Raw genomic sequence first — 13,575 nt, forward strand, 5'->3', positions numbered from 1 at the left:
TCTCAAGATTTTTGTTCCTCAGCAGAAGCAGAACACCAACCTATCTGTCTGTAACCATGTGCTAGTCACATAACTGTGCATACTGTAAGTATGGTCAGTGAGATCAAAGGCTTCCAGATATTTCAAAGGCTGGTTTGATTCAAATTATCCATATCCATATTAAAAAGTATAAGCTAAGATATTAGAGAATTGATATCTGTATTATCATTTTGGGGCACAGTTAATCAAGCTTGCACAACTCTTTCCTTAAAAATTATACCTCTCATCTGCTCTGAGACATGTATTTATATCAAAAAAGAAAAGCTAAGTTTTATTACCCATTGATCTGAAAGTACAGTACACTTTATTTATGTCAGGGAGCAAAATTGGTTGAAACTAAGAATGAGAAAATAATAATAATAACAAAAAAATAGTAATAACAATAATGGAATTAGGACCAAGCAGGTCAAAATAGTGTAACCCACTGGAAAAATCTACAAGTTGTAGAAACAAGTATTCTAGTTTAGAAGCTTTGGATGGAAGTATCACTATATTGATATATATTATATATAATATCACATATGATCAGTACTGTATCAAAAAATGAAATGAAGGCAGCTGAAAGCTGTGACATACTACAATAATAATTTGAAGATACTGATATAGATGTATAATACAAATCTTCTACTAAATGTATATGTCTTGTAGCATAGGCAATATCTTTGTGAATTTCATCAACTTAACAAATTAAAGCAAGATGATAGTGAGGCTTTTGAATCACTATACTGTGCGCCAATGTTCAGTAATGATCTTAATATCTTAAAATATAACTATGACAATACAAACATTAATTAAGAAGCATTAAAGTTCTATTAAATCACTTCCAAAAGCCATTTGGGGAAAAAAATCAAGAATTGCTTGGTTTTAAAGTAAGTGATTTTGGCCTGTGAATGTTAATAACTTATCTGAAATTCTCCTTAAACATCTACTTATTTTGTATTTAAGTTTGGCAATATCAGCATAAGGGAAATATGTATGTGTGTTTTTTAATTGGAATGAAGAACCACAATGGAAATACCAAGCTATGTTTTATTGAACACACTTTAACCATTTCTCCTCACAAAACCTGTCATCTATCTTTTAATATAGTCATTTTATATAGTTAATCAAAACTATAGAATATAATTGCTGTCAGAACAGTATAACATTATTACAATCCTTAGAAAAAACAAATTTTCAAACTGTAGTTTTAAAAAAAGACTCTAGCTTTTAATGATTTTTAATTCCTTTTCAATACCATTTTAGTTCAAAACGAAGTTTATGTTTCATTATTTCTTCCCTAAATTGTTTTTTGATTAGGATTAATTTAAGAGAGACTTTATTACTATTAAGAATATCTCTGACAGGTACAATTCTTCTCTCCCACACCATTTCCATTCAAACTCCTCCATGGAGTAGCAGGCTGCAATTTCTGCATCTGTGTTGTAATTCTACTGTAGTTCTTGCACAGAAGCATCATAAGCCAACCCTATCCTTCCCATGCTAGCTAACTGCCCCTTTAACATAGCAATAGAATTCAATATGAATTGAATGAATAGAATTGCAGTGCAGGGGGACAGTCAGCTGCAACAGAGAGATGGGATTGATTGACATTAAAGCATCTGTGGAAGAGTTATAGAAGAATTACAGCAGAGTCCCTGAAATTGCAGCCACCACAACTCAGGAGAAAGAAGAGGAACTACAAGAGATACCGTTAATAAATAAATCTGCCTTCCAACTAAACTTACATCAAAAATCTTTTTTTTTGTATCCACAACTTCATTTCACAAGCAGCTTCCATTAACTATGTGAAAATTGGTTGTGACTTCAATTCTACAGTGGTTACAATTCTAGGACAGTTTTAATTCAAAATTGGATGGCATTTTTTAAAACCAGGAAGTAGCTTTCCCAGTTCATTCTTCACATTCCTCCCTATTGATACAACTGGAAGAACGTGGGACTTACACATATTGAATTTCTTTTTCTTTTTTTTTTTTTTAGTATCAGAACAAGAATATATGTATTGCATTGCATTCCATTGCAAGAGAATTTTCAAAAAGCACAGTTTCTATTTTCAGTCGTAAAAATCTATATAATTGTGTAGATATGTCACTTCATATTCAAATTATCTGATTATATTTTGCTTTAATCAGAAGAAGAACATGAATAGTTTGTATTTAACTACATACTAACTCTTTCTCTGCAGCCAGTCTTCCTCCAGATTTTGCAAATAAAGACCATCATGAAGTTAACTGTAATGAATACAGACTTTAATCTTTAATTCCAGTCTATGTATAGATTTTTAAGAAGCACCGATACAAGAGTCTTATCAAGATGACATAGTTAGATGTGCCTTGTTAGCTTTACATTGAAGTTCTCCCAAGTTCTGCCTACAGAAGAAAGTCTTCCTAGTGGGACAACAAAATAAAATGCCCCTGGCAATAGGTGGTGAAGTTCAGAGTATGAGCACGTGTGCTTTCTGGGGTTCTCTTTTCTGTTCTTTTTTAGTTTTCAGATGTATTCATTGCCCTTGTCTTGCCTTTTCTTCCATCCCCCATCAAAACCTTCTTGACGTAATCTTATGTTACATGTTACAACTCAGAAAGTTAATAGTGTTTGCATACACATACTGTGGTCTTTAAGTATTGGGGTATCAGGCCCCGAAAGGGATAAAGTAGCTCATATTTCTCAGAACTATTATTTCAAGGTCTTTATAGACTTCGGAGGACATAATGGCATAAGTTTTTCCACAGTCATCTCTTCATTTGTAAGTTCTAGAAACATTTTCTAATTAAATCAGCATATATTGTTTTTTTTTTAAAAAAAAGGAAACTTTGTACTATGAAGGTTGATTCCAATATCCCATCCAGCTTAAGCCGCAGGGAGAGAATGTTTAGGTTCATTTTTTATTTTTTATCATTTCTCCAATTACCTTTAATGTTATATCTTAATAAAGTAAGTTTGAACTAATATAACATTTTGAATTATTTTACAATAAATCTAGTTAACAGGTTTGCAGTATTCAAGACAAAACAGGTAAAGAAATGGCTTTTCCAAAGTCAGATAGCATGGAAAAGGAGAAGAATAAAATCCTTCATGAGATCATACTTTATTGATCTAATCAGCTTAAAACCGTATGGATTTTTATGTGGTTACATTTCTATTTTATTTAACCGAAACAAATCTCTAAAAATGTATGAATTATTAATGCTTAATTTTAACTTTGTTTGGGCTTTTTTTTCCTTCTAGTGATCTCAATGAGACAAATCATCCACTTCAGACACACATATTACATAAATCAAGAGGAAAAAAATAATTTATATGAGTAATGTGATTCAAATATTTCTTTACAGTAGTTAAAATCAGTTTTGTGCTGTTCTTGGTACTAGTGCAAAAAGAAGTGAATCAGAAAGAGAAAAGTTAAAGTAATCTCTTGGCTTGTAGAGGAAACAGTTTGTTAGAGATCAGACAACTACTCTTGCCTTGCTCTAGTGTTCCCAGAGAGCGAGGATAAGGAAGATCACAAGACTTCTCCTATCTGCAATGGAAGAATGAAGATGATGAAGAAATGGCCTGCTGAAGACCAAAGATATTCTTGTGAATGGAAGCTATTTCCATTGCTTTTTTCATCCAGTCTAAATGAAAACATTCAGAGCTTCAGGAGGTGGATTTATATCTTACATCTGCCTTCTCAGTCTCCAGTAACAAGAGAACTGCATTTTGTCCCTGACACAGAGCAGACAAGGCATTGGCTGGGTTTTCAAACCATCATACAAGTTTGCTAGAGAAAAAGATACCAAGTCGAGAAGGAGATGGAAACTACTTGTTTAAGTAAACTTGCTGGTGTAGGGATAGACAGTCATACAGCACACGTTCACATCTGGGCTATGTTTGTAAGCCGCATCAAGATCTTCAGACTGAACAAACAGGTGTTCTGAAGTAATCTTGTTGTAACACCGCCTCTCTCGGTCTCTCTGCCTTGGATAGCTTTCACCACATACAGAGGCTCTGTAAGCGAGATAAACACAAGTTAAAAATATGGTGCAATTGTTTATTGGCTAATACATACATAACAAATGACTAGAACTAATACACTACTAGACTAAGCATTAAGTTGCTCACCATGCCTGATGAGACAACTAATGAATCTCTGTGACCTGGTAGTCATCTGTTAGGTGGGGAAGGATCAACCTCCATTGCTCCTAGGAATGCATTAATCACCACTGTCCTGTTCTTTGAGGGGATTTTTGAGGTTTTAGACTTTTCAGGTCTGTATTTTTCCTCTTGATTCCTTGAGCTGCTAATGACTGCTGTCTCAACAATTACACTGTTGTCTTTCTTTTTTTTTTTTTTAATCCTTTTTATCATGCACAGCTTTAGCTCATCCGTTTTCTTATACCATACCAACATTTTTTTCAGTAATACTAAGCCAAGATCCTACTGATGTGCTACACCATAATATGTACTGAACTACAGGAACTAAACACCTGTGCTGAGGGGTTACAGCTCTTGGAGGGGAGGGGGAGTGAGGAGCTTTACACTTAACCAGAAACATTGACATAGAAAGACAAAAAAAAATCAGAATATTTTAAGAATAAAGTAATGAATCCATTTCATTATTTCTTGCAATGAGAACAGCAATCTGAACATTGGGAAGTTCAAAATGAAATGTATCATGGACTTCCATACAGAGAGCAGAAAAGCAATTCTAATAAATAGACAGATCATATAAAAATGATTTGTATCAATATCTATCAGTCTGAATTCTGACAGTACTGCACCCACTCTTTCCCCCAAAGTAGGCAATAATGAAAAAGTGTCTCTTCCATTTATGCATTAATTTCAGGACTGATTGCACCTAACCACACTGAATCTGTCCACATCCTTTTCAAGCATGGCAACTAATGATCACAATTCCTGTCATGTAGATCAGTGCTTCAACATCCGGTTGGAAATTGTCAACTCTGCATACTACAAATCTATGTTCTGTCAATATTACAAATGGATAAGTAGGCAGGTGCCATTTCAGAACTTCTCTCATACTGCTTTAAGCCATGCTGAGACATTTTTTGTCAAATAAAGCTCAAAAATGTGTTTGCCTGAGCTCAAAAATATGTTTGCCTGCATTTTCTTTCTAATCATAGTATTATATTCATTTATTACCAATTCTATGCCCTTCATAGATTAAATTCAAAATTCTAATTATGATCTACCACACATATAATTGGGCAGATATTCTCCTTACTTTGAAAAATACCTACTCAGTCCAGCTTTATAATTTTCAGCATGGGAAAAATTTTAGGTATTATGTTCCAAACTAAAACACTGGGATTTTTTTTTTTTTTTGCTTTTTCTCTGTACTAGCATTTCAGTTAAGCAATTCATACACAGGAGAGGTCTTATGAATTTGGTCAGATTGCATTTAAAAATTGTAATATTTCTTTCTCTTACTCCTCTCATTAATGACAGACATCTTCTAAATTCCAAAACACTTTGGAGATATTGGAGAGGGATAGAAAGTGAAAAATACAAAAATATATATATATATACACCAGGAATAATCCTGTGAGAGAAAACTGACATTTACAGCATGAGCTGTGCTTTAATTATTATAGAGTTCTTAAATACTATAATGAGGTAAAGGAAGATCGATAGATTGCATAGTGTTCATCACGTCAAATAAGGGACATTATAGACAATCTAGAAAAGGTCACTGATGATTTACTTATTAATATGAAAATAATACTTGACATTAGAATGATAGCTTTTCTGAAGAAATACACGTTCAAAAAGTTGGAGGAGAATGAATGCTGTCAAATTAAACAAGAAGAGCACTTACAAACTTGGAATGGCAAAGGGATAATCATGCTGACATCAAAACATGTGCATAAAATAACATCTGCTGTAGAAAAAGTATAAAGAGTTTTGTTTGCAATGAATATTTTGACAGATGTGTCATACGGGTTTCACCTCTCCCTCAAATTTCCATTTCATTAACCCAAAAGAACAAACAGAATAGAAACGGTTTTCTGGTAGTATAGTTAATGCATATATATACAAACATATTTTAAGATACACACATGCACTCAGAGTTTTATTGATGGTTAGGGAGAATGTGGCCTGGCCTTTTGAGCCTTGTTTGACTTGTTTAATTTGTTAATTTCTTACTTCTGATTTTTAGATTTCCCTTTAGGAATCTTCCATTGGATGTTTTATTTCCAAAAGAGGTGGTATATTCTTTAGTTGGATAAAAGCTGATGATCTAAGCATCACAACCTCAGTGTGAGCAATTGTTCTGTACAGGTCATGGATTTTTTCATGCAGAGAAGAGAGGTTTGTAAATATATATTTTCTTCCGTATTGAAAAGAAGGTGTTCTAATTTCTATGCATTTTAATTTGTCATACAATTTGCTTTAGACTATGCTGATGGTGACACATTGCAAAAAAATGTACTTAGTAAACAGACCTCAATGCCAATCCATTTATATATTTTATATGTGCATGTATATGTGTATATATATATCTAAAATACATGCATGTATTTATGTATATACACATATTCACTCTCACTGCATGCCCATTTAAAGTCTTATTTCATACTTGCAAATATGTGGAAAAAGACAAATAGTATCTTTTCTCCATCTTTCAAACTATTGCATTTCTGTAAAAAGGTTTTCTTTAAATCAGAAATCTAGATCAAAAGTAAACCCAAAGATAATATTGCACCAGGAAAGAGGTGCCAGCTCTAATCAGCTTTCTGAAATAAGCTTTGAACTCATGGGTACTGGAGAGCAGAAAAGAACCAGAAACTAGAGGGACAGTTAAGTGTACTAACAAATTTTAACAGAGTAATAGGACAACCTGATCAATTATTTCCGTCTAAATGAGTTTAAGATCTCTAACTGGCAGATAGAATCATAACTACATGAAAATATACATACATCGAATTATTTTCTGTAATTTATATTTTTAACATGTAATTATTTCCTGTATGGAGAATATACATCTTTAACAACACCATGGTCCTGCTGGACATGGTACAGAGTGGCTGGACATTCCATGTTGAAATAAAAGGGTACATAGAGGGGTTTGCAGTAAACCTTCACTATGAATTTTGGGACATTTTTACACTATCTGAAGTAATATCATTATGTATGTCTCAAGTTACGTAATCTTTCAAAAAAATATTTCCATTTCATTTAAATTTAACACACTCCTCTATGATTCTAGAAAGATTATAGAGCAATTTGAGTAATTGATGGTGTGACCATTACATAAGTGATCACTATGTCGTAGAGCATAAAACCATGCATTTCTAGAATCATAAGGATTCACATGTGTAAAATCTCAGTCTTGCAATGACAGAAAGGGTTCTACTGTGTATTTTAATGCCAAAGCATGTAAGGTATGCCAAAAATTGAGCTTTTTCAGCAAATCAGGGAATCATTATATTCTACCAAGCACACCCTTTTACTATACTACAAAACCATGGTGATTCTGCCCCTTATCACTAAGCCCCACAGCTCAGTGAAGAGCTATCTCAGAATAAATAAATTTTAAAAAGTATTTTGAGCAATACAGGGAAATGATTAAAAGAGTGATGATTAAGACTACAATACAATATCAATTTATACTTTCCCTTGTGGAAAAATAGAAGTATTCTTTCTCAAATCCCAGCTTTAAGATCTGTAGTTCTGTTGAAGAAGTCTTCTGGTGGATTTTTGTGATGTAATGAGTAGTAAATAAGTCTAACCAGCTATCTAGGCATTTTTGAACAGACCAGATATTAGACAGCATATAAATCAAGTTGATTTTATCACTGTTTAGACTACTATTATAGCAATAAATATGTTGCAAAATAATAAAAGGAATTAAAAAATACAGACTGATGCAAACTCTTTAAAAACAAGAAAACACAAGAAAAGAATGTTAGAATGCCGTTGTAGTCATTTTGATATTTAAACCAAATTTGCAGAAGGGATTCTGTAATTAAATTTAACAGTTTTAACTAAAACTTATTTTTCTTTGATGACTTATTTTTCTTTCCCTCAATCCCAGGGAAAGAAAATAAAATTTCAAAAAAGAGTCTGCAATTTTGTAAGTAGGAATAAAGTAAATTATTCTATTTATGGTTCCTTCTTTTTTTGAACATATAAAAATCAAAACTTGAACCAGAGAAAATAGCTCACCTTCTTCCTCTGAAAGAAACTAATTAAACATAATAAAATTTGTTCTATAAACTGTCATGTAAGCAAAATGATGGAAACAAGATGATCTCCAATAATAGAAAAAGAAAACAAGCTTTTGTATTATTATATCAAAAAAACATAATACACAGTACTTTTCTTTAAAGTGGAAGAGTCAACATTCGCAGCAAACTATTTCCACTCACTTTAAATCAGAATCCAAAGGCTATGTGGAAACTGGGTTATAGTGGCCCTTGGAAGGCCTCTGTAAATTCTGTGTGTGCCATGTGGTCACCAGTGCACTGATTTCTATTGTGGGAATGCAGTGTGCAGCCCGCTGATTTATTGTCACAGAAGGCTGTAGCTGAGTATTCTAGTATTATATAAAGAAGAGGGGATAAAATTTGTATGTGCACAGCGAGGAGCTGAGCTTGAGAAGAAAAGAACAAAAGCCATTTTAATGTGCAGAAATTCAGAGATCTTTGCTTACTACAGAAAAACAGATATCTCTCTCCTTACTCACAGAGACGTTGCAGGTGGTGAAACAGTAATTTCTTTGCACAGATGTGAGACATCAGCATAACAACCAAACTGTCTTGAAACAGAACCAGAGAATTCCTAACATTAATTTTTAGGTTCATCAACATTACAGATAAAAGAATGTCTCTAGTGTAGCACTGAGGGATACTTTGTTAAGGTTTAAATCAAGTTGTTTGGGTTCTAGTCACAGGATGGCTGTTGAAGTACAAAGCACAATGCAAGTTAATTTTTTCCTTATTTTGGGGGGTAAGATTTACAGCTGCTATTGAACCGAAAATGCTCTGTCTAGGCTGCTCTTGGAAATGGAGTAATCTAGTTTAAATTTAACTCAGGTCTCTATATACTATACTGTAGCACTGCCATGCTTTCAGATACAGTCTCAAATACACAGTACAGTGCACATCCACAGCAGACCTGCTGAAGAAGTAAGGAAAATCAGGAAAACTGTAATTAAGGAAAGTATTGAAGAAAAACCATAGCACAGGAAATGGAATGGAGAAATGAAACTGATTAAAGGTACTGAAGAAAGGACAAACCTTCACCACAAATATTTAATTAAACTATTGGTATAATGTGGTATATGATATTGGTGTAGTTTATAATCAGTTCTATGAGTTCCTTGAAAAAATATGAAACAACTTCTGTTACTACTGGTTCAGAAGCAATGAGATGACCTTGTCTGGGGTGAGACCAACTGTTTAAGGAAATTATAAAAACAACCATCTGTGTAAGTGAAGAAATCTTATGGTCTTCCACTCTTCCACTCTAAAATTTTGAATTGATTTTGAAATATGATTTTTGCCTGCTGAACCTTGTAGGTCAGTGGTTTATTAAAATGAAGATCCATTTCTATCTCCAGTTTCTTACTGCCATTTAATTTGGCTGACTACAAGGACAACCAACAGCTACATAATACCTTCAGAATGTGATGAATAGCCTAAACTTCTTAACGCCTCTCCCCTCTGTGATGAGAGCAGACATGCCTGAACTCCTCAGAAAAGTTTCAGTCTGACACACTGAGCAGAATGAGGGGAGGGAGATTTTACTGGGAAAGCTGAAACAACTTGAAATCTAAAACTAAATAATCAAATAATAGAAAAACTCACAAGATCTTTTAAAAGAGAAATATAGAAAGGAACATTAATATGGAGAGAAAAAAAAGCACAGAAACTATTGAGAAGAAAAGGAAAAAGAGGTGATATTAGAACACTGGAATTTCTGGACATACATTCAATCAAAATGGATTTTCAACTAAAGAAATAAGAACTTTTCTATTTTATCAAAAAGCTAATCATCTTCTAGTGTCCTATCTTCAAATATCTACATTTTAATAATGTAATACCTTATATATTCTCCTATTTATTTTTTTCTAATTATTCTTTACATTGCAATACACAGGTTATATCTGATGTAGTCAGTAGTAATTATTTAAGCTTCTTAAAACATTTCAGTTTATAAGTATGTGCAACAGTTACTACGGAAAAGATCACACACACTATGTGATGAAAAAAATTATTACCTTGTCAACATGTCCTTTGTGATTACTATCCAGTAAACTATTGTCCTCTTTTAAATCCTGAGTATTCCTTTCTGAAGATTCAAGATTCTTGGTGTTCTATGTATACTGTCTTTAGACTGGCTCCGCACCTTTTGCAGATTTGGTAATCTTTTCTCATAAAACTCAACCTTTGGACGATAGTTTTTGACAAAGAAGAAGAAGAAAAGAAACATTACTTGCAGCAAATTGTAGTGGCAATTATCTACTCCTCTTGTAGGAAGTCCTTTTACTCATTACTAGATGAGTGAAGCAAAAAAACAGACTCTTGAGAATAAAATAAACACGAGATCATAGTCTGTAATTTCTGATGTAGTATCTTACAATGGCTTATGGATACCTAAAGATGTTTAAATATTACTATGTGATATTTCCTTCCTTTCTGATGCTTAATGGAAACATATTTTAGAAATTTCCATTTATTTTGGACATCAAACATGAATACTGATTATACATATATTTCTTTTACAACTTCTTAATAATATATATACACATATATATCATTATTTTGATTTCTCTTTTTAAAGATTATTTCCTAATCCTACCTGAATGCATTGAATTAGACAAGCTTCAGTTTCTTTCTCCATCACCAAACACTGCATGAAACCACAGTGTTTCCTTGATGTAGAATATTCTCTCATCCTCTACTCTTCCCCATCTGCAAACATGACCGAATATTCCCCACAAAAGTACAACAACAGAAAAGGAAAGACTTTGTCAAAACTTACTGTATCTTTTTTTGGGAAATATCTTCAAAGGAAGAAAATGAAAAATCGGATATATGGATTTTACATTTGAACGTTTAGGACTTTTTCACAGCTATTAAACAGAAACTGGCTGTCTTATATATGCATATTTAATATAGCTGATGAAAAATGAAATAGAAAATATATGTTTCAATTCTTTGATTTTTGCAAAGGTTGTGAAACTGCTCCAGCAGCTGTAACCTCAACAGAGTGTGATCTCTACTAAAAGTATTAGTAAAGTGGTACAGAAAAGACATTGAAACAATGAACAAACCCAAATAAAGGGAAGAACCTACAGACCTGTATGGTGTACCCCAATATAAGATGTAAGGTACTATTCTTTTCAGAACAGTTTCTCTAGCCCTAACATGACTTCCTGCGTATGAGCAGACCAGAATCTTTATCATAACATTGTCTCTAAGATAGCATTACTGGATTGCATGGTTACCTTGGGTGATGCAAAGACAATTTAGAGAGCCTGAGATATCTTTAGCTATATTTGACCTAGTAGACAAACATTATGAAGTGATGTATCATAAAATACATCAGTTATTCTACATCCCAATTTATTTGAACCTAAGTTCTTATATAGAGGATAAAGTAGATAGTATGTCGGGTATCTGTAAAATTACATAATGGCTATATTTTTAGAAATTTTATTTTGAAGCAAGGAATTTGCGTGTTCCTCTCCACAGATTTCTTTAAATTAATCTGGAAAAGAAAAAAATTCCTGAGGAAAAAATAAAAAATAAAGTTTTTAATGAAAATATATAAAGTATTTTTAAGTGTGGAAATTAAAATGTTGTATGAAGGGAACTGGTAGATTAGCAACACAGACACAAATTCTCAAACCCTTCATTCAGGTTGCTGCTAAGTAGTATATATCATCTGGGTGCCTTGAATGTCTCTTGAGATGATACCAAATTAGGGATAAATTATTCAATGGCATGCATTTTAGAGAATGATCTCACATGACTCACAAGCAATACTCCTGATTAAAGAATAATAAAGAGAAATAAAAGAAGAAGGCTTCATAGACATGACTCTCATACTCTTCGGACTCGCTTTTTGAAACTCATGTATTTTTCTTTTTTGCGCTCTCTCATGGGTGGCCTTATTACTCCCTGTTTTCTAACAGTATTAAGGACTCAATGAAGAAAATGCGGACAATGTAGCTTTAGTTCCACTTCATATAGAAATTAATTAATTGCGCTTATTTGAATGTATTTGAACCAACAGTCAGCTTACTGGTGAAACTGAAGTATACTGTATTTTCCTTTTAAAAGATAAAGCTATACTTGAAAAAGTGAGGTATACAATAGCTATAGTAGTAGAATATGTTTAAAGCAGATGTCCCTGTAACAACAAAAGGATTACAATATAATAGATATCAATGCAACAACAGTAACAGTAACCAACAACAGAGAAACAACTGAAACTTGTTTTCTTAGGTATTTTTGTATTGCATATTAAAAGGAATTATTAACCAACAGCCAGTTTATGTTTCGTTTGTTTTTTTTTTTTTGTTTTTGTTTTCCATTCTGGGAAATTCAGCTCTTTATTTGACCTTTATGACTTACTTACTGCTGTTTTTTACTATATTGATTGCTAACAACGACCACTATACAATATTCAAAAATGCAGAAATTAAGAAGTCAAAATGAAGAGAGGTTTAACTTTGGAACAGTTAAACAATGTTTATACAATGATTACTATAATTGTCAGCTAAAGTTTTACTTAAACCAGCAGAGGCCTAGGCAAATATGTTCTTGTAGAATTTAATGTATGACACAAGTAAATGGAGTATGCCATCCAACATATCTTCTAAGCATCTGTCTCTGCATATTTTGCAATAAAATGCTGAAATTGGTCACTTGTAAAATCACGAAAAGAAATAAGAGAAATGAAAGGAAATTTCATTTATGTACTCTTAAAGAAGAAAAGCAATTTTTCAACTTCAAATTAGCAGCTATTTTTTCATGGGAAACAAAAGCAAAAGGACCATCTGATACATAATGGTTTTTTTGGACAAATCTAATCAGAACTGTTTAATATCTAAGTTATGTATTAAGGTTTCTTTGGGTAACATATACACAAGGAGGTTTATTAATAGCACTACTAATAGAAAAATACATACAAGTTGGGATGAAATATGAATGCTATGAAATCCTGTTCTGACAATCACTATGCCAGTTAATCACTGTTATCAGAACTATAACTAGCCATTTAAGTAATCTTACCTAATCAGAATCATTTGATAACATAATGCTGTAGATTTCTAAAGCACTTATGCAACAATGTTTTCAATAAATATGATGAACAAAATCTGAACCAATGTCAGTTAAGTTATTTCAGGTTACCAGACTTCTAAACATCTAAAATTAACTTTTCAGAGACTTTCAAAAAAATGGATTTTGAAGACTAGACTCAGAAGGGAAAAACTGAGTTTTCGTCAAAGACTTCAAACAAAACTGGTGTATTGGAGCTATTATGATACTCTTATCAAAGTATCCCTGAAATTTAAAAAAT

At 32.6% G+C, this 13,575-nt stretch overlaps 1 long non-coding RNA gene across 1 annotated transcript in view; it reads right to left on the reverse strand.

The window, feature by feature from the left end:
- Positions 1 to 2,271: 2,271 nt before the first annotated feature.
- The window catches only part of LOC112988714 (uncharacterized), a 30,268-nt gene continuing 18,964 nt past the window's right edge, over positions 2,272 to 13,575 (reverse strand). The window contains exons 2-3 of the long non-coding RNA XR_003260604.2: positions 10,265 to 10,431; positions 2,272 to 4,026 (exon numbers count right to left, since the gene is read on the reverse strand). This is a non-coding gene — a long non-coding RNA (uncharacterized LOC112988714). The remainder of the gene's footprint in view (positions 4,027 to 10,264; positions 10,432 to 13,575) is intronic.

The sequence above is a fragment of the Dromaius novaehollandiae genome, chromosome 2 (genome assembly GCF_036370855.1).
Source record: "Dromaius novaehollandiae isolate bDroNov1 chromosome 2, bDroNov1.hap1, whole genome shotgun sequence".
NCBI classification, from domain to species: domain Eukaryota; kingdom Metazoa; phylum Chordata; class Aves; order Casuariiformes; family Dromaiidae; genus Dromaius; species Dromaius novaehollandiae.